The 25,835-nt window shown below is 46.4% G+C and overlaps 1 protein-coding gene across 12 annotated transcripts in view; it reads right to left on the reverse strand.

The window, feature by feature from the left end:
* The window catches only part of SORBS1 (sorbin and SH3 domain containing 1), a 243,181-nt gene that overhangs the window by 195,176 nt on the left and 22,170 nt on the right, over window positions 1-25,835 (reverse strand). The window contains exon 1 of one of the 12 annotated variants that reach the window (XM_082633410.1): window positions 10,620-10,802. The exons of the other annotated variants lie outside the window; for them this stretch is intronic. The gene's annotated coding sequence lies outside the window, so the exon portion shown is untranslated. Of the gene's footprint in view, window positions 1-10,619; window positions 10,803-25,835 lie in introns of those variants that run through there. 12 annotated transcript variants of the gene reach the window in all.

A 25,835-nucleotide genomic window follows, 5' to 3' on the forward strand; every position in this document is an offset into this window, starting at 1 on the left:
AGATAAACCCATGCACATATGGTCACCTTATCTTTGATAAAGGAAGCAAGAATATACAATGGAGAAAAGAGAGCCTCTTCAATAAGTGGTGCTGGGAAAACTGGACAGCTACATGTAAAAGAATGAAATTAGAACACTCCCTAACACCATACACAAAAATAAACTCAAAGTGGATCAAAGACATAAATGTAAGGCCAGACACTATCAAACTCTTAGAGGAAGGAAAACATAGGCAGAACACTCTATGACATAAATCACAGCAAGATCCTTTTTGACCCACCTCCTAGAGAAATGGAAATAAAAACAAAAATAAACAAATGGGACCTAATGAAACTTAAAAGCTTTTGCACAGCAAAGGAAACCATAAACAAGACCAAAAGACAACCCTCAGAATGGGAGAAAATATTTGCAAATGAAGCAACTGACAAAGGATTAATCTCCAAAATATACAGACAGCTCATGCAGCTCAATAACAAAAAAACAAACAACCCAATCCAAAAATGGGCAGAAGACCTAAATAGACATTTCTCCAAAGAAGATATACAGATTGCCAACAAACACATGAAAGGATGCTCAACATCACTAATCATTAGAGAAATGTGAATCAAAACTACAATGAGGTATCACCTCACACCAGTCAGAATGGCCATCATGAAAAAATCTACAAACAATAAATGCTGGAGAGGGTGTGGAGAAAAGGGAACCCTCTTGCACTGTTGGTGGGAATGTAAATTGATACAGCCACTATGGAGAACAGTATGGAGGTTCCTTAAAAAACTAAAAATAGAACTACCATACGACCCAGCAATCCCACTACTGGGCATATACCCTGAGAAAACCATAATTCAAAAAGACATGTACCACAATGTTCGTTGCAGCCCTACTTACAATAACCAGGACATGGAAGCAACCTAAGTGTCCATCGACAGGTGAATGGATAAAGAAGATGTGGCACATATATACAATGGACTATTACTCAGCTATAAAAAGAAACGAAATTGAGTTATTTGTAGCGAAGTGGATGGACCTAGAGACTATCACACAGAGTGAAGTAAATCAGAAAGAGAAAAACAAATACCGTATGCTAACACATATATATGGAATCTTAAAAAAAATGGTTCTGGGGCTTCCCTGGTGGCACAGTGGTTGGGAGTCCTCCTGCCGATGCAGGGGACGCGGGTTCGGGCCCCGGTCCGGGGGGGGTCCCACATGCCGCGGAGCGGCTGGGCCCGTGAGCCATGGCCGCTGAGCCTGCGCGTCCGGAGCCTGTGCTCTGCAGCGGGAGAGGCCACAACAGTGAGAGGCCCGCGTATCACAAAAAAAAAAAAAAAAAATGGTTCTGAAGAAACTTTTTCTTCAGGACAGGAATAAAGACAAAGACGCAGACGTAGAGAATGGACTTGAGGACATGGAGAGGGGGAAGCGTAAGCTGGGACGAAGTGAGAGAGTGGCATGGACATATATACACTATCAAATGTAAAATAGCTAGCTAGTAGGAAGCAGCCGCATAGCACAGGGAGATCAGCTCGGTGCTTGTGTCCACCTAGAGGGGTGGGATAGGGAGGGTTGCAGGGAGATGCAAGAGGGAGGAGATATGTGGATATATGTTTATGTATAGCTGATTCAGTTTGTTATACAGCAGAAACTAACACACCATTATAAAGCAATTATACTCCAATAAAGATGTTAAAAAACACAAAACTACAAATTGTATAAAGAAGAAAAGAGGGAGCAGGGCTAGGATACCTTGGATGTATGTATTTTATTTCCCAACTTAAAATAAATAAAATAGTTATAAAATCATCATGAAGAGAGAATCACTGGATGATCTGGAGGTAGTTTCTTTGTGTATATGTATACATACATGTATCAATAAGAAGAATTTTTTTTAACTCTTTGGAGTCATCCAATGACCATAAGGTTTCTGTTTTATTTTGGAGAAGGAATATTTTATTTATTAAAGTATTAAATAAATTGGGCCTTTGCTTCATATATCATCAGTCAATATCAAGATTTTCTATATATTAGGATAGGCATGCCAGGTTGTCATATTTTGACTACATGGTGCATTTACAAAGAAAAAAATACTTTTATGGATAGTGTATTGTGAGTTTCAGTATTCTTAGACATCAAATTGCAGCAGTGGGGTGGAAGCCTTACTGGAAATTGGTTTCACCTCAGATTATGTTTTCTGACTCTCTCCCTGTGTGCCTTGTTTCTTCCCATGCATGTCTTCGCTTCTCTCCCCACCCATCTGTCACAAGCTCTCCTTCCCACTCCACCCCACTTTCCTGTTTCATCCTCTCATACCTATACTTTTCCCCTGACACCCTCAACCTGATGGAATATGGAACTGAAATCGTATTCTTATTACTTTTTGCATTTGCACAATAGAATGGTCTTTAGGTTTAAAATAGGAACACAGGGCTTCCCTGGTGGCGCAGTGGTTGAGAGTCCGCCTGCTGATGCAGGGGACATGGGTTCGTGCCCCGGTCCGGTAAGATCCCACATGCCGCGGAGTGGCTGGGCCCGTGAGCCATGGCCGCTGAGCCTGTGCATCCGGAGTCTGTGCTCCGCAACAGGAGACGCCACAACAGTGAGAGGCCGGCGTACCGCAAAAAAAAATAATAAAATAAAAAAAAATAAAACAGGAACACAAAGCATTCCATTCATCCATTTTCTAAGGTCCCCGTACCTTTATTTTTGTTTTTATTTTTATTTTTATTATTTTTTTAAACAAGGCAGCTGTAGCCCCAGGGCCCATGGCCTGACTAGGAAACCCTCAGAAATAAGAGCTCTGACCCCTGCCTGGAAAAGCCAGTATAGATGTAGAACAGGCCTTGTGTGGGCAAGTGGGTGGTTTCCCAGAGAGGCCGGGGAGGAGGACTGAAGTCAAAGCCAACTCACACTTCCCCTGGGGACCTGCAGGAGGAAGGGTCATGCCCCCAGCCCAGCACCACCCCAAGTGGGGGCATCAATAGATCCAGAAGGCAAACCTAAAACTATCAGGGCATCCAGCTAAATGACCACCTACTCCTCCATCCCTCTGAGAAGGACCTGCCTCTTTTTCTGATCATCCAAAATGTCTTCAGTCTTTTTTCCCCTGCAAGAGCTTCTTCTAAAATCAGGTTACCCCCATCCTATACCTATAGGACTTTTGTAACCCAGATGTTGGATACATCTTAAAAGAACTTTCTGGGTCCCGATCACTCTTTGAAATATAAGTTCTCTCTTCCAGCCCTCAGAGATCTGCATACTTCCCATGGCTGACTTCCACAGCTCCAAGTGTCTGATAAAAAAATATTGACCAGGACAGGCTTAGGCACAATCCTAGGTCTGCCACAGAGGCTTCCCACACAGAAAATACAAATCTGAGCTGGTAATCCAGCCAGCAGTGAATCCACTTGAGGCCTTATCACCCAGCCCTCGCTTCCCGTTTTAGCTTTAGGCTCCTAATGGGATCCTTCCCCTTAGATGCTTCCCTGAGATCACGCATGGGTCATGTACCCAATAGATACAGTATCTACTGCACTTCCCTGAGTTCATGTCAAGAAAGGAGTATATTCCGTTTGACAGGCTTGCACAACTCATACTGGTTCTTAATCACTGGTGCATTCTTCTTGGTAACAGTCCTGAGCCATTTCCCTATGAAGATACATGAAAAAAATTGTAAAGAAAGAAAAGAGCGTAAACTAGGGAGTTCTGCTTTCCCCAAGTATCTCCTGAAGAAAGTCAGGCAATTGCTCCAGTTCTGAGAAATAAACCAGTAGATTGCCAAACCATAAGTTTTCTGCAAATGATGTAGGAAACTGGCGAGGGGGTGTGAAGGGGCAACTAAAACGGGGGGTTCAGCTCTCAAAGACCAGGAAGGTAAGTTTTTATACAGTGGCAAATGTTCCTTTTGGACTGGCTTCAAACCTGTGTGTGGGCCGATTCTCTGAAATAAACAAAATTCTCTTGGATAACAGAGGTTATGAGGTGACTAAGAGGGTGAAGATTCTGGTGGAAAAGAAGTCACCCACAAATCACCTTTGACTAAGATCAGTTCTCCTGCCTGCTTTGGGTCTTGACTCGGCAAAACCTGACTAGCGATGGACAGCCATATCAAAGGGTCCGTGTAACCCTGGATAGATGGATATATGCCCCAGCTTAAGTCCAACGACAACGTGACTGGTCCAGCTTTTGAGAGCCCTGAAACGCCCTGATCCACACAGCAAGAGCTGGAACGCCAACCCTGGCTCCAGTCAGCTCCCATGCACTGCCAAGGGAGGCATGATGTCCCGAACAGCAGTTGGCCCAACACGTGAGCGGGAGGTGCAGCTGCCGAGCTTTCATGTTTACCAGGAAGAAAGAATGTTGATTTTGCAGATTTTTGATAATGTTTTCACAGCCAGTGTTATTCCCAGCCCATTTGAAAATGCAATCTGAACACCAACGCTTTCTTCATCGGTCTCCTCGAACTTAAATGGCTCCATCGGCCTCAGCCCTGGAAACCCTTCCTTCTCTACTGGCCACATTTCAGTTTGGCCAAGTGGAGGAGCAGAGGGAAACCAGGATCTCTGCAATGGCAGTTCAGGGTATGGAGAAGAATATTAAATCCAGAAGTGGGGTACTTGGGTTTAAGACCCTGGCAGCACATGGCTGCGAGATCTCTGTGGGCCAGTTAGGCTCTCCAGGAACGACTCTCACAGCTCTGTCTTTGGGTCTGTGGTTCTACTGGATCGATTCCATGTTCTCGCTTTAAATTGAGTAACCCAAATGCAATAAGCCACAGATTAAAAAGAACTAGAATGGGCTTCCCTGGTGGCGCAGTGGTTGAGAGTCCACCTGCCGATGCAGGGGACACGGGTTCGTGCCCCAGTCCGGGAAGATCCCACATGCCGCAGAGCGGTTGGGCCCGTGAGCCATGGCTGCTGAGCCTGCGCTCCGCAACAGGAGAGGCCACAACAGTGAGAGGCCCGCGTACCAAAAAAAAAAAAAAAAAAGAACTAGAATGAACCAAGAAGTTACTTTAGACTGAGAGCAAAAATGGGCCAAGCACCCAGCAATCTTGCCGGAGGCATCTGGCATGACACCACAGAAGGGATCCAGACTAGAAAGAGCCCTTTACAAAATGCTGAGGGTTTGCCCAGACCCTTTTGAAAACTGGGTTCTTTAGCCGTTTCCTGAATTTTCCTCTCCACAATCTTGAACATTGACTATTATGTGGAAAAAAGAAACAAGAAACATTTAAGGGGACAAAAGTATACCCTTGGGAGACACAGGAAGAATGGTGTTTGAAGTAAGGACTTCTTCTCCTCTCCCTCATACACAAAAACTCATACATGCTCAACTAGCCTTATAAGTAATATGCCGCCATGGTGGATGCCCAGCTAACTCTGTCATAGCCAGGAGCCTCTGCCAACCACTGATGCAGTGGAAGAGTTGTCTGACCAGCTCCCTTCCTGATGCTAGTCTATTTTTGGTGAAAACCTTGGTCTTCAGTTGCCTTGGGCTCTTTCCTTGGAAGTACTATTTGATGACGGTAATCCTCAAGGGCCTGTACTAAAAATGACTTTCCAGCTAAGAGACACTGTAGAGATTAAGCCAGTTTTAGACCCTTACTGTCATGGTTTTGAGATCTGTGTAAGGATCAAGCAGTGGCCAGCCCAGCCCAACCCAGCCCAGAAACATCATGGTAAATCTACCTATCCCACCATTAGACATCTGTATGCCCAGCACCATGTAGACATCTTAACTTCGAGGAAGCTTACAATATAGTTTGAGATAAAAATCAGCCCAGTGACAGCTAGTCAGACAGCCATTAAAGCAAAAGAAAAATCTTAAAAACAATTTTCAGCCACAAAAAGTTGTGAGAAGGGAGCAAATATGGGCTACAGAGGTCACCCAGACCTTGCACTGGGAAATACACTCCAGGTAAAAGACCTCTTTTAGAGGGCGAAACAGATACCCTGAGGTTTTCTTCTCAGAGAAACCAAAGGTCAGGTCATCTGTTGGTCGACGAAGACAGCAACCATTAAGCAAACCCCTCCCCTTCCAGCCCCACAGCTTTGCATCTCTCAGGGCTGGAATACAGATTCCAGGTGGGAGACTCTAAGGGGGACAGGTGACCAAGCAGGGGCTCTGGGGTGGGCAGTGTAAAAGTGGTGCTCACCACATGCTGGCAGACTGAAAAGCAAGTCAAAATCTCTTTAGTTATTTCCCTAAGTATGGTTTTCAGATTCCGGCATCAGAACCCCTAGAATCTCTCTAGACCTGAGAAATCAGAACCTTTGAGGGCGTGGCCAGGGAATCTGTCTTTAACCTGTTACTCAATGCGACCCCAAGTGTGTGAGAATTACTGCTAGCCTGTTCCGGCCTGTCCTCTTCTGACATAGGGGTAACTAGGAAAAGGTTGGGTGCCTCAATGAGGAAAAGATTTAAGCAGAAACCACACATGTGAAGAGAGAGAAGAAAGAAGCTGGAACAATCAGTGGGAAATCTCTTAGCGGGAGAGAGAGAATGTGTTGATGAGCCACCCAGCCCAACACGGAGACTCTCCCTCCACTGCAACCTTGGAAGATCAGAAGAAAGGTGATTTCTTCACAGGCGTCAAAGAGGGCTTGAGTTTGAGTGGATCTGGGCCAGCCCCAAGAATGGAGGAGTTCAGGAATTCCCTGGAGATCCAGTGGTTAGGACTCAGTGCTTTCACTGCCGGGGCCCGGGTTCGATCCCTGGTTGGGGAACTAAGATCCCGCAAGCTGCACAGAGCAGCCAAAAAAATAAGTAAATAAAAAATTAAAAAAAAAAAAAAGAATGGAGGAGTTCACCAATGTGGATGGGACTGTCCAAGTTTGGCCCAAAGTCCCCTGAAATAGGTTCCTTCTGCCCCCGGCACCACAGCCCTGAGAAGTGGTGACTACCAAGTCCTAAGGGTTTCCAAGGAAACGCTTAAGTGCTTCCACCCAACTCCAGACATCACAGCCACTTGGCCAATGCCCACTTACTCTGTCTGGCTACCACATGGTCTGGAACTAACATCTACACTCACCATCCCCCAAGGGTCAGTGGGTTTCACCTGTCTCTCCCTAGGCCTGAGGGAGCGGCAGAGACAAGCAGCTCCAGATCTGGGTGGTATGAGCTAGGTGGCCGGCAACATCCACATTATGTGGGAACGTATTAGAAATACAAATCCTCTGGTCCCAGTCTAGAGCTACTGAATCAGAAATGCTGGAGGAGGAGCCCAGCAATCTGTAGCTTAATGAGCTCTGAAGGTAATTCTAATAAACAGCTAAAGTTTGAGAACCAGTGTTTTACGTTGTTAATATGAACCATAATGGTAAGTCAACAAAAGTGGCATGCATTTACCTAGGCCTACAAAACACTTCCAAATATAATATCTTAGGGATACCCCCTTCTAATCCTAAGGTCCTATAATTCGTTTGAATCTCATAGCAATGCTGAGGTAGATAAAGCAGAATTATTATCCCATCTTATAGGTAGAGAGACTGAGGTTCAGAGAGATGGAGTGACCAACAGAGGTTACCCTCGCCCAGAGCCATCACTGACAAGCCACTGGAAAGTCACCAAGATTTAACTCTAAATAATTAAGAGTTACCAGCCCAGGACTTCCCTGGTGGCACAGTGGTTAAGAATTTGCCTGCCAATGCAGGGGACACATCTTTGATCCCTGGTCTGGAAAGATCCCACATGCCGCGGAGAAAGCCCGTGCACCACAACTACTGAGCCTGCGGGCTCTAGCGAGCCACAACTACTGAGCCCACGTGCCTAGAGCCCGTGCTCCGCAACAAGAGAAGCCACCACAATGAGAAGCCCATGCACCGCAACGAAGAGTAGCTCCCACTCGCCACAACTAGAAAAAGCCCGCACACAGCAACGAAGAGCCAACGCAGCCAAAGGTAAATAAATAAATAAAGTTGGAAAAAGAGAGTTACCAGCCCATACCAATTTCTTTTTTCCCATGGCCCCCAGGGACACTGCTGGCAGCAGGAATGATATTGACATTCCTTTTTATCCAGCCCACTGTTACTTACCTCAAGTGACTATTTCTAAGACTGTCCTCCATTAATTCTGGATTTGAACTGAAAAAGCAATTTTAAACCCACTTCAAGACAGATCCACTTAGTCTCAATGCTGACCTGACACAGACAACGATCCTCAACTGATAAATGGGCTATGCACCAAGTTCATGTGTAAACTGGAAGTTTGGAACTCAGATTGCATTTTCCCATGGACACAACATGGAGATGGTGATTGGATCCTCAGATCAAGCCACAAAAGTCCATCTACAAGAGGGAGAGGCAGAAGAGAGCACAGGCAGGTTTGGCAGTGCCAGAAGGTTTAAATCCCAGCTTTCCCATCATTAACCAAAAGGAGACAAAACCCAAGTCACATGGCCTTTCTGGGCCTCAGTTTCTTCATCCGTAAGACTCACCTGGCAGGGTTGTTTAGAGGATTAAATGACAATGTATGTATAGTGCCTGCCACACAGTAGACATTCAACAAATGCTTGCAGATTATATTAACTCCCAAAGTAGCAGCCATACTATGTTTTTGCCCTGAAAACTATGCAATTAAAAAAAAAACAAAAACATATATTTGGGAATTCCCTGGCGGTCCAGTGGTTAGGACTTGGCACTTTCACTGCTAGGGCCCCAGGTTCAATCCCTGGCCGGGGAACTAAGATCCCACAAGCCAAGTGGTGTGGTCAAAATTAAAAAAAAAAAAAAAAAAAAAAGCATACATTTGAAATTACAGAAGAATTGACTGCAGGAGGATTAATTGCCTCCTAAAAGATCAAAAGATCAAGGGAAAAAGGGAGGGTGGCAGGCTCAGGGGGTGGCAAAGGTCAGGTTACCCATCTCACCCACCTATACCCCTGGCCTATTTTCAGCTCAGCTCAATCGTCACTTCTTTGGGAACCTTCCCTGATCTCCCAGATTGAGTCAGCTCTCTCTAATATGTTCCCATGGCCCCAAGTAGCTCTTCATAGCCTTACAATGATTAGAATTTTACCCTTAGAGTCTGTCTTCCCCACAACCCCATAAACTCCATGGAGTCAAGGCCCAGGTTTGTTTCTGCTCTTTCCCTGGTACTTGGCCCTGTGCCTGGAACACAGTGGGCCCTCAAATATTTGAAGAATGAATCATACTAGGGCAGCTGAGCAGGGATGGGTAAAGTGAAGAGGAGGTTGTGTGCAGCTGGCTGTGCATGTGAACAGATAAGTCACAAGGTCTTGACTCATGGTTACCTGGAGAAGCATACAACTCTTTCTGCCCCATTTAAAAGAAAAAAAAAATCAATCTGCCTCTGCCATTATCACTTGGTCAATAAAGGCTGATGATAAAACCCACAAGTTATTAAACCCACAGGCATCCTCCTCCAATGGGTACACAACCCCCAGGACCTTGGTTTGTTCACAGGGCAAGCACTGAATGAAGACCCAGGCAGGTATGGAATTTGTTGCAGCTCTCCTTATCTCAGTACCAGTTAAAGAGGGATGACTCCAGCCTCATCCCAGCTTGAACTCTGAAGGCATGGAAAACGCTGCTGCGAGCTGCAATGTATTCAGTGGCTATACCCTGGAACAGCCGGGGTGATCCTCAAAACCTAACAAGGTAGGTATGGTTCCCACTCTGCAGGTGAGGAAACAGACTGAGGGAGGTCAGGAACACACTCATGATCACATAGTTAATAAGTAGCAGAGCTAGAACTGGAACCCAAATTAGGTTGTAAAATGAGTGCTGTGAGCCATATTCAGCTACCTCTCCCCACACGGGGTATAGGCTTCTCCAGACTGAAGGGTGTACAGGCTTCGGTGAGCCAATGGAACATGGTGTAAAACACACTGCAGAAAGACAACTATTCCGGATTCTTCCACGACTATGTGACCCAGGGTAAGTCACTTCACCTCCCCGGGCCCCAGGGAGGATGCCTCCACAGTAATTTAAGAGTGGTCTGGATGGCCATTATGAGAGGAGACCTGCTGAGCACATAAGAATGCCTGCCAGTCAAAACCTATCAAGAAATCACACCTGCCTGGGCCTTGCCAGGACCCTGCCACGCTGCAGCTCAGCTCTCCCTCACCCAAAGTGAAGGTTAACCAGAGACGCTGAGCTTTCAGGTGGGGAGGGAAGGAATGTTAGGCCACTGACTTTTCTTTTTTTCTTCCTTTCATTATCCACATTTCTATATATTATATGTATAGGACAACAAATTCAGGAACAATGAGAAAGTAATGTATAAAACTTTAAGAAATACAGATTACAAAATAATCATTTAACTTTTTATGCAAATGCTTAAGCATTTTCATGCACTTGTTAAATAAAGCATACATAAGTCAAAATGTTAAATAATTCTAGTTTTTGACTAAATCATCTAAAGAATATGTTGGTGAAAACTCAAAACTGTCTAATAAGGTATGCATGATCTTGTTTATTTAGTATTTATCATAGATGTCAAAATGATCATGGTTAAAGCCAATTTAAGCATTTACAGAATAGACCTCCTGAAACTGGCTTGGAATAAACCAAGGATAAGCAACAAGCTAAAGGAGACTGTTTACCATACACTTAGTTAACCCGGACCTCCCTTCCTACATCAGGAAATGGAAAAAATACCGTTTGCTGTGAAAGAAGCAGGTGTCTATATTCCCAAGCTTTCCTTGGGCTCATGCCCACCAGCAGTCTTCTATGCAGCACCAGCTCTCTCTGGGATGTGTTCAACATACACTCAAGACCAACTGCACAACAGCCTTCAGAGACCAAGGCCATCCATCCAAGCAACAATCTCACCCAGGCGTCAGCCCCTGCTGTACAGAGTGATCTGGAATTTACAGTCTCTTCTACAAAGCCTTACAAGGTCAAAAATGTTCAAGTTGTGCAATTCCAATGATGAAAAGGCTGTGGAACAGCACAGACTAAGTGGCCAATATGAATGACACCTCAGAAGACAAAACACAATAGCTGAAAGGCGGAGTCAGCAGTGGGCACAGCGGAAACCAAGGAGCCTGGTGCTGGCCAGGCTTCAGCAGCACGTGAGTCTGTGCTGCCACTGGCCCTGGTGAAAGTCACCACCTCCTGCCAGTCCCCGCCAAGGGTTAGCACAGTCACCCCCCCAACCCCAGCACCAAAAGAGGAGTCACAAATAGTTGACATCCATTTTAGGAAAGGCTGTTGACCTCTGAGCCATCACCCTCTTTGCAACACCCATACTGACTTTTACACATGCGGCAAGGCATGGGGAAATGGCCAAGGACATTTTCTAAAATGTTTATCAAAATAAAGTCTGAAATATGAGGAGGAGCAAGAAAGGGGAGTGAAGGAAGGCACAGCCCTCTTCTTTACCACAAGCCTAGATGCACTACGTCTAACAATGTACACAAAAAATTTCAGGGGCAGGAAAGTAGGGAGAAACAAGGGATATACAGCAAGAAGAAAAGAGAAGGAAAAATAAAGAGGAGAATGATGTTAAAGAGGAAGCCTAGTGTCAAGTTGCCACCACCTGACACTGCCTTGATAGCCCTGGTCTTGCTCCCCCAGCCCTACTTACCAAGGCTGTTCAAGAGGGATGTGTGATTCCACGCCCCCCCACCCCCCCAACCAAAGAGCAGACATCAAAGACATAACAAACCTAACCAATCAACTGTATGACGTCAGCACCCAATCTCCTGCAAAATAAGAAAAGCAAACTGACAAATGTTGAGTGGACCCTACCACCAAGTAAGTTACCAGACACGGAGTTTAAAGATATTTTTAGCTTCTAAAATAAGCCTTTAAATGCCTAAATATACTTAGGCAAACCCTTTCCAATTAAATGATAAAATGTACCTTGATTTATAAAACAAACATTTTAAGTTATTTAAAAATAAATGAAACATTATGCTTGTGCAGTGCCAGGGCATGAAAACACCACCAGCATTTTGCAGTAAATGCTGGGAGGCTTAAGAGATTGCAGTAAGACTGAGGACAGATCTAATCTATTAGATCTAAAGCTATGATTCTACAAATTAGGCAAAGGGTAGTAGGCAGCTAAACGGAGAGCAACAGATTTTCACTCTTTGTAAAATGGACATTTCTACAAAAAGATATTGAGTGTTTTTTTTATATATTATACTAACCTGAATATTCCAAATACCACCTACCCTACTGTTAAAAAGACACAAACACACAAAGGATAGTTCCAGTTCTATCCAGGCCCTGAATCTGAGGTACTTACCGCAGATGGGTCCTGCACCGGATGAGATAGAAGAATGTTTATTAAACACCTACTGTGTGCCAGACCTCAGAGCTAAGATTCCCCCCTTTTGCTTGACCCCTTGTCTTCCCAGTCCCCAAACAGCCGTGACAGGGTAAGAATGGAGGGAGAGGACTGAAGATCACACCACACCTTCAGATACAGCTAATATTTCACAGCAGGCAGAGATGGATGGCACACAGAGAGAGCTTGGTCCACACAACTGAACAGGTCAGCCCTAATGTACAGATGACTTCTTCATCTTAAGAGGCAGACAAATGGAGACTAGTTAACTCTTTCATCGTCCTTTCTCTGGAAGTTTCTGAGCCAGTCTTCCCACCCTTCAGGTCCTCCTGATAGAGGACAAACCTTACTTCCCTAGTTTTATCTTGTTTCTGGTCACCAGTAACACTGAATCTGGAATTCAGCAGGACCTCAGAGTGGGAGAAAAGTGAAAACTGGGGCTGTCCAGAAAAAATAAGAATGAAGTCACATCACTAACTTTAAGTTTCCAGGCCCTCAAAGCTCAGAGCCAGGTCCCAAGTGTGGTTATAGGTCAGAGAGAGACAGGAAGGGGCGGGGAAGCTTTTCCACGGTCCCAAGATCCAACCCACAGGGGCCTCCTTTTCTCCCTTTTCTTCTTCCCAGCTCCTAATTACTCCCTTTTTTGTTTTTCTAGTCAATCAACACATATTTCTTGAGCCCTTGCTTCACATATGCATGTTTCCCATTTTAACACAGCTTTTATTGATGTATACAGATCACCTGACATTCCATGAAGGCCGCCCCTGGGGGATCTTGTAAAAAGTCTCTTGTAAAAAAGTGACCTCTGAAGTGAAATTCTGCCGAACACTATTTTATATTGTTGAACCACAACTACTAGCACCCCACTCCCTGCCAACTTCATGTCAATACACAGAATCATGGGTGCAAAGCACTGATAATGAGAGCAGGGCCAGAGTTTTTTCTGCACGACCACATATAGGACACACCTGAGGGGCTGACAAATAATAAGAGTAGCCATGATGTATCAACACCTGTTCATAGGTCAGGTATTAGACCAGTGCTTAAGCACCTGGTTCAATCCTTACAAATGTGAGGTCAATTTTATCATCCCAATTTAATGATGAAAAGCTGGGTTCAAAGGCCTTGCCTACAGTTTCATGACAAGTAAGAGGCAAAGCCAAAATCTGGACCCAGGAAAGTCCAACAACTCTTCTCCTCTTCCTGGTGGTAGAGTTGAATCAGACAGGACTCAATGTCTGGAGGACTTGTGGCAGGGCCCTCCCCAGTTGCAGGTGCCCCTCCCTTCTGTGTATGGATCTGGTCACTGGAAATCAATGCTGGGGGTGGGAAAACCTACGTGCCAGAAATATCACAGGGAACGACAGCAGTAAATACCTATTTGCTTTTCATGATTTTTAAGCGAGGGAAGCAGGAAGGGAGAAGTCTGCATGTAAACATTCTCTGTGCCCCCAATAACGTCACTTACCTCCCCAACCATGATCTCAAGCTTTGGCGCTGGAACATTCTGAAAGTAACTTGCTACGTAAGACCTCAGCACAGAAAAGCAAGGTCTGACCTTGTATTATTAGCTTCTCTACTTCAACCTCAGGTACCACCAATGGAAATCACAGGGCTGCATGAGCACTGCCAGCCTGGCTCCGAGCTCCTAATTCTGCAGCAGGCCTGCAGCCAAGTTCTGCTAACCCTGAGTCGCTGAAGGCCGGGCACATGTGTGTGGTGTTAAGAAAAATACTAACAAGAGGCAATATACTCCCATTTGGGAAACAGAAAATAAAACCACACTCATCAACATTCCTACTGTGGTATTATTCAGGGACATTTCTTTGCAGTTTTTTTCATATACATTTAGCACATGATTATGACTGTGGCTTATATACAATTCTGTTTTCTTTTCCTCCAGCTACTACTTCTGCTTACTTATCAAGGGTCATCTGTCCTGTGGAGCCTTTCCTAGCCACCTCCTTGCCCAGATGAAGCTGACCCCTTTCTTCCTGATGCTTCCACTACCGGCTGAACACACTTGAATCATGCTCCTCTAAAAACTTTACTCATTAGCTGAGGCGTCAGGCTCCCCCTGTAAACCATAGCCATTCCAAGCAGTCTGATTGTAAGCTTTGATTATTTTTCACATAGTTGGCAGTAACAACACCAAAATGTTAACAGGGGCTGAGCTGGAGTGTCGTGCCATGACTGATTTGTTTTAGCATTCCGTCCACTTTTTGATGTGGCTCCAAATTTTCTTTAGACAACGTATAATTTCTTTCATGCATATTTAACTGACTATAAAAGTTTCTTAGGACTGCAACTGATCAACTTCAAAATCACAAAAGGAGAAAGGGGCCCAATGGCGTGAGACAGGGGCAAATGTCCCGACTTTAAAGTAGGAAAGTGGGTGATCCTGACATCTACAAATAAAAAGCCCTGATAGGGCTTCCCCGGTGGCGCAGTGGTTAAGAATCCGCCTGCTGGGACTTCCCTGGTGGCGCAGTGGTTCAGAATCCGCCTGCCAATGCAGGGGACACGGGTTCGAGCCCTGGTCTGGGAGGATCCCACATGCTGCGAAGCAACTAAGCCCGTGCACAACTACTGAGCCTGTGCTCTAGAACCCACGAGCCACAACTACTGAGCCCAGGTGCCACAACTTCTGAAGCCTGTGCACCTACAGCCTGTGCTCCACAAGAGAAGCCACTTCAATGAGAAGCCTGCACACCTCAACTAGAGAAAGCCTGCGCACAGCAATGAAGACCCAACGCAGCCAAAAATTAAAAATTTATATATAAAAAAAAAGCCCTTTTAACTACAAACAATGATTCCTGGCAAAAGTAGAGAACAAATGGTTTGGGGACATTTAGAAAGGAATGAACATGGGGAAGAGGCAATGTGAGTCCACGACGACCGAGCTGTGCCAAAAAGCAACCAGTTGTTCGTTGTTGTGATTACCAAGTTCGTAGACCAGGTGAAATGCGAGAGCTATCACGTATCTTGACTTCAGCAAAGCATCTTTAAAAACTCTTGTGATTCACTTATAGATAAGTTAGTGAAATAGTCAAGCAGCTTGTGCAAGGGTATGCCCATCTAGCCAGCTGAACAACTACCCCTACACAATGTACATCACTCCCTCTTTGGGCCATCACTGTACTTTGTACACAGCCCTCTCACAGCACTTATTACACCTGACTGAGCTCCTGGTCTGTCTTCCTATTAGCCCAGGGGTCAGCACTCTTAAGATGTGTACACTGGTGTCTCCAATGGCTTGATGATGAGCTAGAGAAAGGTTACCGACAGCACAACACAGTGTTCGATTCTTCGCCACACCCTGTCCGACGTCTCCTCAACAATGACTTGACAAAAGACAGACTCAGGAGGCAGCCTCATCAACTCCCCAGACGGCACAAAACGGCAAAGAGGAGCTAACGTTATAGCCGGCAGAATCAAGATTCAAACGGTCCTGACAGCCCAGCATTCTGGACCAAAAACAAAGCCTGTTGTGCAAGTACAGGCTGCGCCGGGGTAGTTTGAAACTTCCTCGAGTCCATGAGACCTGCCCTGGCAACCATCCACGTGAAACAGAGCTGGGTGCTGTCTCTGACCACAAGGTTCATCGGAGCTCACAGTGCCAAGAGTAATGCAATCTTAAATGGCATCAAAAGTAGGACAGGGTCCAGTTCATGGAAGAAAATGGTAATACTCCCACTCTATCCCACAATGGTCAGGCCACGAGCACAGGATTCAGCTAGGACACCACACTTTTAACTTTTTAATGGGTTAAAATCACAGCATTTAAAAAGCGCCCCGGGGCTTCCCTGATGGCGTAGTGATTAGGAATCTGCCTGCCAATGCAGGGGACATGGGTACAAGCCCTGGTCCGGGAACATGCTACATGCCGCAGAGCAACTAAGCCCACGCGCCACAGCTACTGAGCCTGCGCTCTGAAGCCCATGCGCCTAGAGCCTGTGCTCCCAACAAGAGAAGCCACCACAGTGAGAAGCCCGCGCACCACAAGGAAGAGTAGTCCCCGCTCGCCGCAACCAGAGAAAAGCCCGTGCACAGCAACAAGACCCAACACAGCCAAAAATTAAATTTATTTTTAAAAAATAAATAAAAAGCACCCAATATGGGCCTCCCTGGTGGCGCAGTGGTTGAGAGTCCGCCTGCCGATGCAGGGGATACGGGTTCGTGCCCCGGTCTGGGAGGATCCCATATGCCGCGGAGCGGCTGGGCCCGTGAGCCATGGCCGCTGAGCCTGCGCGTCCGGAGCCTGTGCTCCGCAACGGGAGAGGCCACAGCAGTGAGAGGCCCGCATACCGCAAAAAGAAAAAAAAAAAAAAAAAGCACCCAATAGTTTATAGTGAAAAATCTTTATTCCACCCAGTCTCCTCCTCAGAGGCAACCAACATTACCCATTTCTTTTGTACTCTTTCAAATGCACTGCATGTATATACAAGCAAATAAACATATATTCTCCTCTTTCACTTAAAAAACATATCCTATAGAGTTCTACGCCAGTACCTGAGAAGCAGCCTCATTCTCTTCCATAGCCACAGCGTTCAAAAGCTTAGAGACCCTAGATTGATGAACATTTAGGTTATCCCAGTCTTTTGCTTCTGCAAATCATGTTGTAAGAAACAAACACATCATTTCTCACATATGCAGACATACCTGTAGAACAAATTCCAAAAACTGGAATTACAAGGACAAAAAGTGGCTGCATTTGTAGTTGTGATGGGTATTGTCAAATGGGACACTGCCTTTTAAAGAGAGTCATGGACAAAATGGGGTTTCCCAAAAGAGGGGGCTAGAAATTACGCCCTAGAAGGAAGAGGTAAAGAGCCTTAGTGTGGAGAAATGAGAACCATCAGCTTCAAATACCCAGGGCCACCACCAATAAATTCCGTCCTTACTCACCACAGCTGGGACACATCCTTGGATACTTAAACACATCATCTCACATGACTCTTATGACAACCCTGAGGGATGGGCATTTTTACGCAGACAAGCAAACTGAGGCCAGAGTCCTCGTGCCAAAAGCCACAAAGCTGATAAAGGGCAGAGCCAAGACTCAGACCAAACTGGGCAGCTCAACCGTCGGTGCTCCTCAGCCCCCCAACTCCTGGCCTCTCCAGCTCTGGCTGCAGACGTGAATCACACAAGCAGCTTCTGCAGGAGCCCTGCCTTCAGATTCTGACCTGCCTCGTCAGGACGCAGCACGTACAGGTTCTCTCAGGTGAATCCAATATGTAGCGATGGCTGAGAACTACTGCCCTGGTCTACAGTAGGTCTCCAACAAGGGCAGGCACTGGACTCACCTGAAGCCCTTTTAAAACAATTTTCAAGCCCCACCCCACTCCCGAGTTTCTGAGTCAGCAGTTCTGGGGTGGTGATGAGGAGTTTGTATTTCTAGCAAGTTCCCAGGTGATGCTGATGCCGCTGGCCCAAGGACCACGCTTTGAGAACTACTGCTCTGAAAGCAAGAGCTACCACTACTCCTTGTAATAGATAACAATTAACATTTTACAAGGCACGTCACCCCAGTGAACGTTCACTGCTTTGGAAGGTCCAAAGGGATAAGGTCCTCTGCAAAATGAAGTGAGAACAGACACTCAAGTGTCTTAGCCAAGTTCATACAGGTTGCAAGTGATACAAAACTTTCATTTCTTTCTTTCTTTTTTTAAAATAAATGTCTTTGCCTTGTACTGCTGACATCTAGTTCAATGCTCCTTCTACTATACTAATACCAGACTCCAGGAGGCAAGAACCTTTTCTATCTTGTTACTGAGACATGGTGCCCAAAGGAGAAAATTATAAGACAAGTTGATGACAGCTCATATTAAAGAATTCTAATAATTAGAAGCATTCAAAAATAAAATGAACTGCCTCAGTGAATAGTGAGCTCCCCTTCCTTGGAGAGACACCAGCAAAAGCCAACAAGCCAAGGGACAGAAATGTCACAAAGCAATTCTACGTTCCAAGGGAAACTCCTTCACCTCTAACAATTTTTGCAAAGCTAAACTTTGATTCTCGTGCATTCCAGTAGAGAGGAGGTACTCTCTAAATCCTTCTTCAGTATGGGTCAACTAGCCTGCCAATAGCTTCACCACATAAATTTAGAGAAATTACTTCACTCCTGTGCCTCAGTTTCCCTGGACACCAAATGAAGGGGCTCATCAGTCAGTCCCTGGGAATTATCTAACAAAATGACTGGCAGATAATAAACAACTAACAGAGGTACCAAAGTACTTCAAATGCCGACGACGTCTGCCTCTTCTCCTCTCTGCCAGTCTGCACTGCAACTAATCCTGCATCTAACTGATATTTCCATGAAAATTAAACTTAACGAATATCCAAGGGCAAATTCAAAATCACACTGATTCCCCCCCCCCATTTTAATTCCATGCCTTCACCAGTTTAATTACTGGTCTATCATATTTTTGAAATTCATTCTTCAAGCAGCCACCTATTGGGCACCCACTGTGGGCAGAGAATCGCGCAAGAACCTCGGGGAATACAGGGAAGACTCACGCTGGCCCTGTCTTCTGGGGCAGCACACCTCCATTTACCACTTTTCGCAGTTTCAGGACAGCTCTGGATTTCTTCCACCTGGGTAATGTGGAGGGCTTCACCAGAATTTACTAGTGTAAAATTCTGTGTTTACAGGTCAACCTTCACAAGGAAAACCACAGCACAGATTAACAGAATGAGAAGTGAACCAAGATCTTAATATTTAAGATCTAAAATACTAGGTGCCAAGGTTTTATCTTTATGAAGGGACAAAATACAACGCCCTCACCTAAGACCAGTTCTTTCACACCTGAGCGATATCAAGGGGTCAGACTGAGAGTGGTTTTCAGGCAACAGCTTCTCAAAGTCACCAGCACTGTGGAATCTTAGGGGCTATTAGGAGATTTCTGAAGGGAAAGGATAAGAAACTGGGGAAGACTCCCAGGCAGCCATATAAAGCCCTAATTTACTTGCTTTGAACACTAAAAACTGTGTTTTCAGACACAATACCAAAAACAAGGGGAACACACGTGGCAGCTATTAAAAAATTGTGAGCCTCCCTTAATAACTTCACAAAGATGATCATGATCGGAGGGGAAGCAAAGCGGAGATGCCATTGGTCAAAGAGAAGATGAAACCTGTGGCTCCATGTTAGACCATGCAAATGACCTCGTCAGAATGCAGGAGCCGAGGCAGAATGACTCAGAAAAGGGAAGCCGGGTAAACACTCCAAAGCCAGAGCTGAAAAGCTGAGATGGGTGTTTATTGCAATGATTCAGCTCATAAACAGATTCTGACGGTCACATTCAGATGCATGTTAACAAGGCTTTTCTTCTTCAAGGAATATCAAAGCCAGCCTGCTGAACAGTTCACAAGCACACACCGTCAAGAATGAGGACACCTAAACTATGGACAAGTTTGCTGAAGGCATCAGACCTAGGATAAAACATCAAGTGAGCTAACATTTTATTTTTCCAGTTCCTGTGGTCATATACATGGCTGAGGAGATTAGGGCTGAAAGGATTAGAGGTTGAAATCATGTAGCCCAGCTCCCCAAACTCTAAGATGTCTATGCATCAGCTGCAGTGCCTGTTAGAAGCAGAATCCCAGGACCCACACCCGAGTCTGACAGTATATGAATGGGGAGAGGAGCCACCCCCCACCCCTCCCCAGGACCCTGTATTTCAAGGAGCACCCTGTGACGTTCTAAGGCAGGTGGTCCCTAGGCCACTGCTTGAGAAAACTGACCTGGTCCAACAGCCATTTTTATAAATAAGTGAAAAAAGTAAAGCCCAGAGAGGTGATAGTACCTTCCTTGCCCAAGTCCAACTTCCTAAGTCCAGGGCTGGCTCCACCAGGAAGAAATCCATAAGTATAAATTAGATGCCACAGCTGCTGAAGGGCAAGGCCAACCCCTAGGGCAGCAGACAGCAAGCTAGCTTCTTAAACAGAGCTCTTCACTGGTGAGAAGCAATCAAAGAACCTGCAAAGGGTCCCCCAGCAGGAAGACTGATAAGCAAATATAACTGAGTTAAGGGGGCCCATATGTTTCCACAGGACTCTGTCCATGTCCCAGTCACAATGTCACCTGCACAGTCATTTCCTAGTCACCTCTGCCTGTGACATCTGCAGGGCAGGGACTGAGTCCCATTCACTTCTGCATCACCACGCATATAGCAGGCACTCATGAACTTGGTTATGGTCAGATGAAAGCTGTTACCTACCTCTGCCTACAATGCCTTCCAAAAGGCTGGGCCACCTGGTACATTCCCCACCCAAGCCTTCCAGCCCCAGTTCAGGTGTCACCTCCTCTGAGAAATAACTGTCCTTCCCTCCTAACTCTCCCAGAGGACCCTGTACATGCTTGTTAGCACTTATCACCCAGCTTTGTAATTATCCTGTTTACCTAGGAGACTCCTCAAGGGCAATGATTTTGGTCTTTGAAACCTGGGCCCCAAGCTCAGCTTGCCGAGCAGAAGTTGCTCAACAAATGTTTACAAGGTGTTCAATAAATGGGAGGGGGCAGGAAGGATGAGAGGGAAAAACTAATCTTTTTTTCCATCTTTTATTTATTTTTTATTTGTTATTAGTTACCTATTTTTATACATATTAGTGTATACATGTCAATTCCAATCTCCCAATTCATCCTACCCCCCACCCCACCCCCTCGTCGTTTTCCCCCCTTGGTGTCCATATGTTTGTTCTTTACACCTGTGTCTCTATTTCTGCCTTGCACACGGGTTCATGTGTACCATTTTTCTAGATTCCACATATATGCATTAATATACGATATTTGTTTTTCTCTTTCTGACTTCACTCTGTATGAGTCTCTAGGTCCATCCACGTCTCTAAAAATGACCCAATTTCATTCCTTTTTATGGCTGAGTAATATTCCATTGTATATATGTACCACATCTTCTTTATCCATTCATCTGTCAATGGGCATTTAGGTTGCTTCTATGACCTGGCTATTGTAAACAGTGCTGCAACGAACATTGGGGTGCATGTGTCTTTTTGAATTATGGTTTTGGGAGAAGCTAATCTTAAATACCTTGCTGCAGACCCAAAAACCCTACGAAGCTGCAGATGTGCTTTCCTGAGAAAAAGAAAAACCCCTATTATTTCCTCTGTTCATATTTGAAAAGTCAAGTCATCGTCTCTCCGGTGCTACCACCATCAGAGAGGTCTGTTGGCTGCACTTGGAAAGGGCCTCACCTGTCGATTTTCCCAAACCCACACACACCTGTGTGTGTGGCCCCAGCCTGTGGTCCATCATCAACACATTGTCAGCTCCCTCCTCCCAGCGTATCCACAGCTTCCAGAGCCCCCGGGGTCCTCCCACAGTAGCCATGGTCTGTACCTTCTGAACTGAGCCCAGGACACTTATCTCTGCCCACTTCGTACTGTTGCCCTCTCCTCCTGGGCATCTGCAGACAATACTCCTCAAGGCACAGGCCAGACAACACACCCAGGGAGGGACTCCAAACATCCAGAGCTTAAAAAGGAGGCTTTTCAGGCAAGCTGATTTCTCCTCGAGATGAGGCCACAGCCAGACACCTACCCTCCACCGGCTGTGATGTGCCCCTGTGCTGGAGATGACTAACAGCTCACAACCTTAGAGCTGCACTAAGTTCAAAACTTCAAGGGGTCTACTCTGTACTGACACCCTGACACTCTAACCTTTGCAAGTCCTGGCCAGCTGGCAAGGCTCGCCCCACCCTTTACCTCTCTGTTCCCTCTGCCTGGCGAGGTGCCAGCCAGGACCCCATTTCCTCTGAAAGGCTAAGTGACTTGCCCAAGGTCACACAGCACAAAAGTAGGACTGGGGGGAAAGTGAGGCTTTCACACTCAGACTCTGCAGCCAGCTCTCCTTCTCACTGCCACACTGTCCACCACTGACCCACCGTCTCAAGAACCCAGGGTGGTTTTCCTACCCTCTCGGTCAAGGCCTTGCATTTTCAAATCCAACAAACCTTTGGGCTCTTTGGAGAGTTTTTCCTACTCGCATTCTAGCTGCTATATAACAAAACCAGACTTCCTGTTTCTTTCTTGTGTTTATTATGCTCAGGATATTTTTCCTAGTGCCCTGAGAATTATTCCCACAGGAAACATTCAGCTCCTCTGGAACTGTTTTGACACTAAAACCCCTTTCCCTGAGAACCTTCCTTATGGGGCATAACCAGGCTGGCAGCTGCTGAGAAGCCGCAGGGCGGAGAGGGGAGTACCGACTTTGAGGCAGGGTGTCAACCATCCTGGCTCCACCACCAAACTGTGCGACCCACCAGTCAGCTTCATCTTCTTCTTCTTTTTTTTTTTTTTTTTTTTTGTGGTATGCGGGCCTCTCACTGTTGTGGCCTCTCCCGTTGCGGAGCACAGGCTCCGGACGCACAGGCTCAGCGGCCATGGCTCACGGGCCCAGCCACTCCGCAGCATGTGGGATCTTCCCGGACCGGGGCACAAACCCGCATCCCCTGCATCGGCAGGCAGACTCTCAACCACTGCGCCACCAGGGAAGCCCCAGCTTCACCTTCTTGAGCCTCAGTTTCCCCATCCGGAAAATATAGATAATAAAGCCTAACTGAAGAGGTTGTTGCCAAGATTCAAGATCATGTAGCTACTACACCTAGCACAGGGGCTGACAGGGGTATCCCCCCAAAACTGGAGCTAACTATTTTTTCAACTGCTTTTGGGCACAACGGACATGGGGGAAGCACAATATAGAGTTTTGTTCGTGCCCAGAGAATTCTTCCCATAGGCCTCCAGCCGTGAATAACTGCAGTCCGAGGAGAAATCAGAAATGAAGGAGGCTGCTTTGACACCTCAGGAAAGCAAAAAAGGATGATTACTGCTCTCCTAGGGCTAAAAAGGCCTCTCAAACACCCCAGTTCCCTCACTCCCAACCCACAACCTTCTGGCGGCGTGTTATCTCCAAGTCACTGGAGCTCAGTGAGTCTCATCTCCTCATCTGCAGGATAGAGAGAACCTTACCAACAGCCCCAGCCCTTCAGGATGACGTCAGGCAACGCTTCTCAGCCTGTGGTCTGCAAACCACCTGGGCACTGGGCCCTGGTGGTTGCCTCCCCAGCCCCTAGTCCCCGGTCCTTCTTCCTTCCTAACAGACCCTCCACTTTGTCCAGGTACCCAGCCCCACTCCAGATGGCTCCAGAAGCGCGGCTGCCTCCTGGTGAACAGTGATTGGCCTGGGGTGGTCATGGGACCCAGCTCCAGCCAAGGAGGCATCGTGGAAGGTGCTGGAGGTGCCTCAGATGCCTGAGAGAGAGCCAGGAATTGATCTATGTCCTTCTTCCTCTGGATGTGGTTTGCATCTGACTAAAATGTTTGGAAATGCTGCAGCCGTCTTATTCCCAGCCTGCAGATGAAGCCAGCACCCAAGATGGCAGAGATGGGAAGAACTCGGGGCCCTGCTGACATCACGGAGCCACTGAATTAACATCACGGAGCCACTGAATTAACATCACGAAGCCACTGAATTAACCCCAAAGCCCACCCAACCTCTGGATTCAGAATCGCCCCCACTGCACAGCTCCGGCGGGAGGGGGGCATAATTCATAAATTCATAAATTATGAATTCATAAAACAGTGCAGGCCACATGAATGGCGGGTCGTGGAGTTGAGTAGGGCACCACTCCTGTTTGAGAGATGATGAGTTTCCCTACTGCTGGCCAATCTGAGTTGGAGTTTGTTACAAGCAGCTGAAGATATTCAGACAACCTGTACAAACCTAGGGGACAGTGTTGAAAATACAGATTCTTGGGTCCCACCAGGGAGGAATATGCATTTTTAACAAGTACCCCCAAGTGATTCTGATGCTCCCCAAAGCAGAAGAACAACTGCTTTAATGGAATGTAAGAGACGCAGTGCAGGGCCAGGCACACAGGCAAACTCTGTCAGTCCAAAATGGACTAACCAGAGAAACACTGGCCCGCCTTCCTATTTCCTGTGCAAAGCTACTGCAGAAAGAACAAAGGAGGGCAAAGGAGAGGGGAGGATGAGTCGTCAACCAAACCTTACCTCTTCCCACGAAAGGCTGCTCGGCACAGTTTCAGGGAAATGTCTGCTACCATTCGGCCAGAACCCTCTCCTGTGACAATCCGCCTCTCTTGGTTTCCTCTGCAGCAGCAGCTGGAGCCATTACCTGGATCTTCTTTCAGTGCCAAGCACAGCACACAGCATAGTGGCTCACGGCCACACGGCCCGTCATCCCCGCTCTCCCAGTGGCCCTTTCACCTTTATTAAAGGTCATCTTCCTGGCCTGGCCATCTCTTATCATGCACGGACCACCCCCTGTGGCACCAGGAAACTTCAAGGGAAGCTGGATTTATTAGAAGATAAAAGAAGGAGCGGGCTGAGGTACTGTTTCCTACATGTCAGAGGTGCAGTGTCCTTAGGGGTTGGACCCTAACCCCGCTCCTTCCAAGGGGAAACCAAGACCAAAGAGGGGGGTGGGACTTGGGGCTCCATTCACGCAGCTCTTCCTCTTCGGCATCAGTCAGCCATGGCAACGGTAATGGGTGGAGTGGGGACAGAGACCGCTTAGTGTGGAAAAAAAAAAAAAAGACTGACGGGAGGGGAAGGCACTCATTTAGAGAGACCTTGGAGGATACCAGTTGCCTAGATAAGCCACGAAGGCCAAGGGCAGCGAAGAACATCTCACCTACCCTTTTCCGTGTTAGGATCCTTGAGGCTAATTAATCTGGGCTTCTTGTTTCACTTAATAAATACCTGAGCGGCTGTTAAATGCAGAACACTACACCAGGGGTCCAAGTGACAGGAGAAGCATCCAGAGCTGAGGAGAACACGAAGGACCTTAGTGTACCAGTGAAGATAAGGCAAATACTTACAGTAGAAAGTAAAAAGCAAGTCCCACTAGGGGAAGTGTCTTCAGAAAGCCTCCCCAACTCCCCCACGCTCAACAGTAAACAGGCATCCGTCTCTCTGTGCTTCCCCACAAGCTGAGTGTGATGCTGCTGTGATCTGCAGCTACGACACTGCGCTGTAATCGCCTGTTCACTCATCTGTCTCTCTCTGTCTCCGACAACAAGGGACTCATCATCTGGTTCATCTCTAGCACAGGTCCTGGCACAAGAAAGCACTCGGTAAAGGTGCTTCATGAAATCGATAAATGGATGGATGGATGGATGGATGGATGGGTGGACGGACAATGGATGGGTAAGCAGAAGCCCAGGGATGCCAAAGAGTTCTGGCCAGGGAATCAGGGAAGGATTCATGAGGGGCTGAGGTATGTGAGCTGGATCTTGAAACATTTAGGCAACTGGAGATGAAGGGGGGACCCATTTCATCCAAAGTGCCTAACACCATCTTAGGCATAAAGCTGGTGCTTAATAAATGCTTCCTGGATGAGTTTACTAAGGAACTGGCTTTCCTAGCGAAGGAAGCTGGCTTCATTTCCCACAGCCTTTTGTTTCTCCCTAGGTAAACAGAAGCAACTCTTAAACGGCAGTTAAATTGATAAACCAAGGAAAAGGTCACTGCCTACCAGTCTCTACAAACACGCCTATCCAAAGACAGTTTAACAGAATGAGGAAACTCCATTT

Source organism: Mesoplodon mirus, assembly GCF_964341445.2.
Source record: "Mesoplodon mirus genome assembly, chromosome: 2".
Lineage (NCBI taxonomy): Eukaryota > Metazoa > Chordata > Mammalia > Artiodactyla > Ziphiidae > Mesoplodon > Mesoplodon mirus.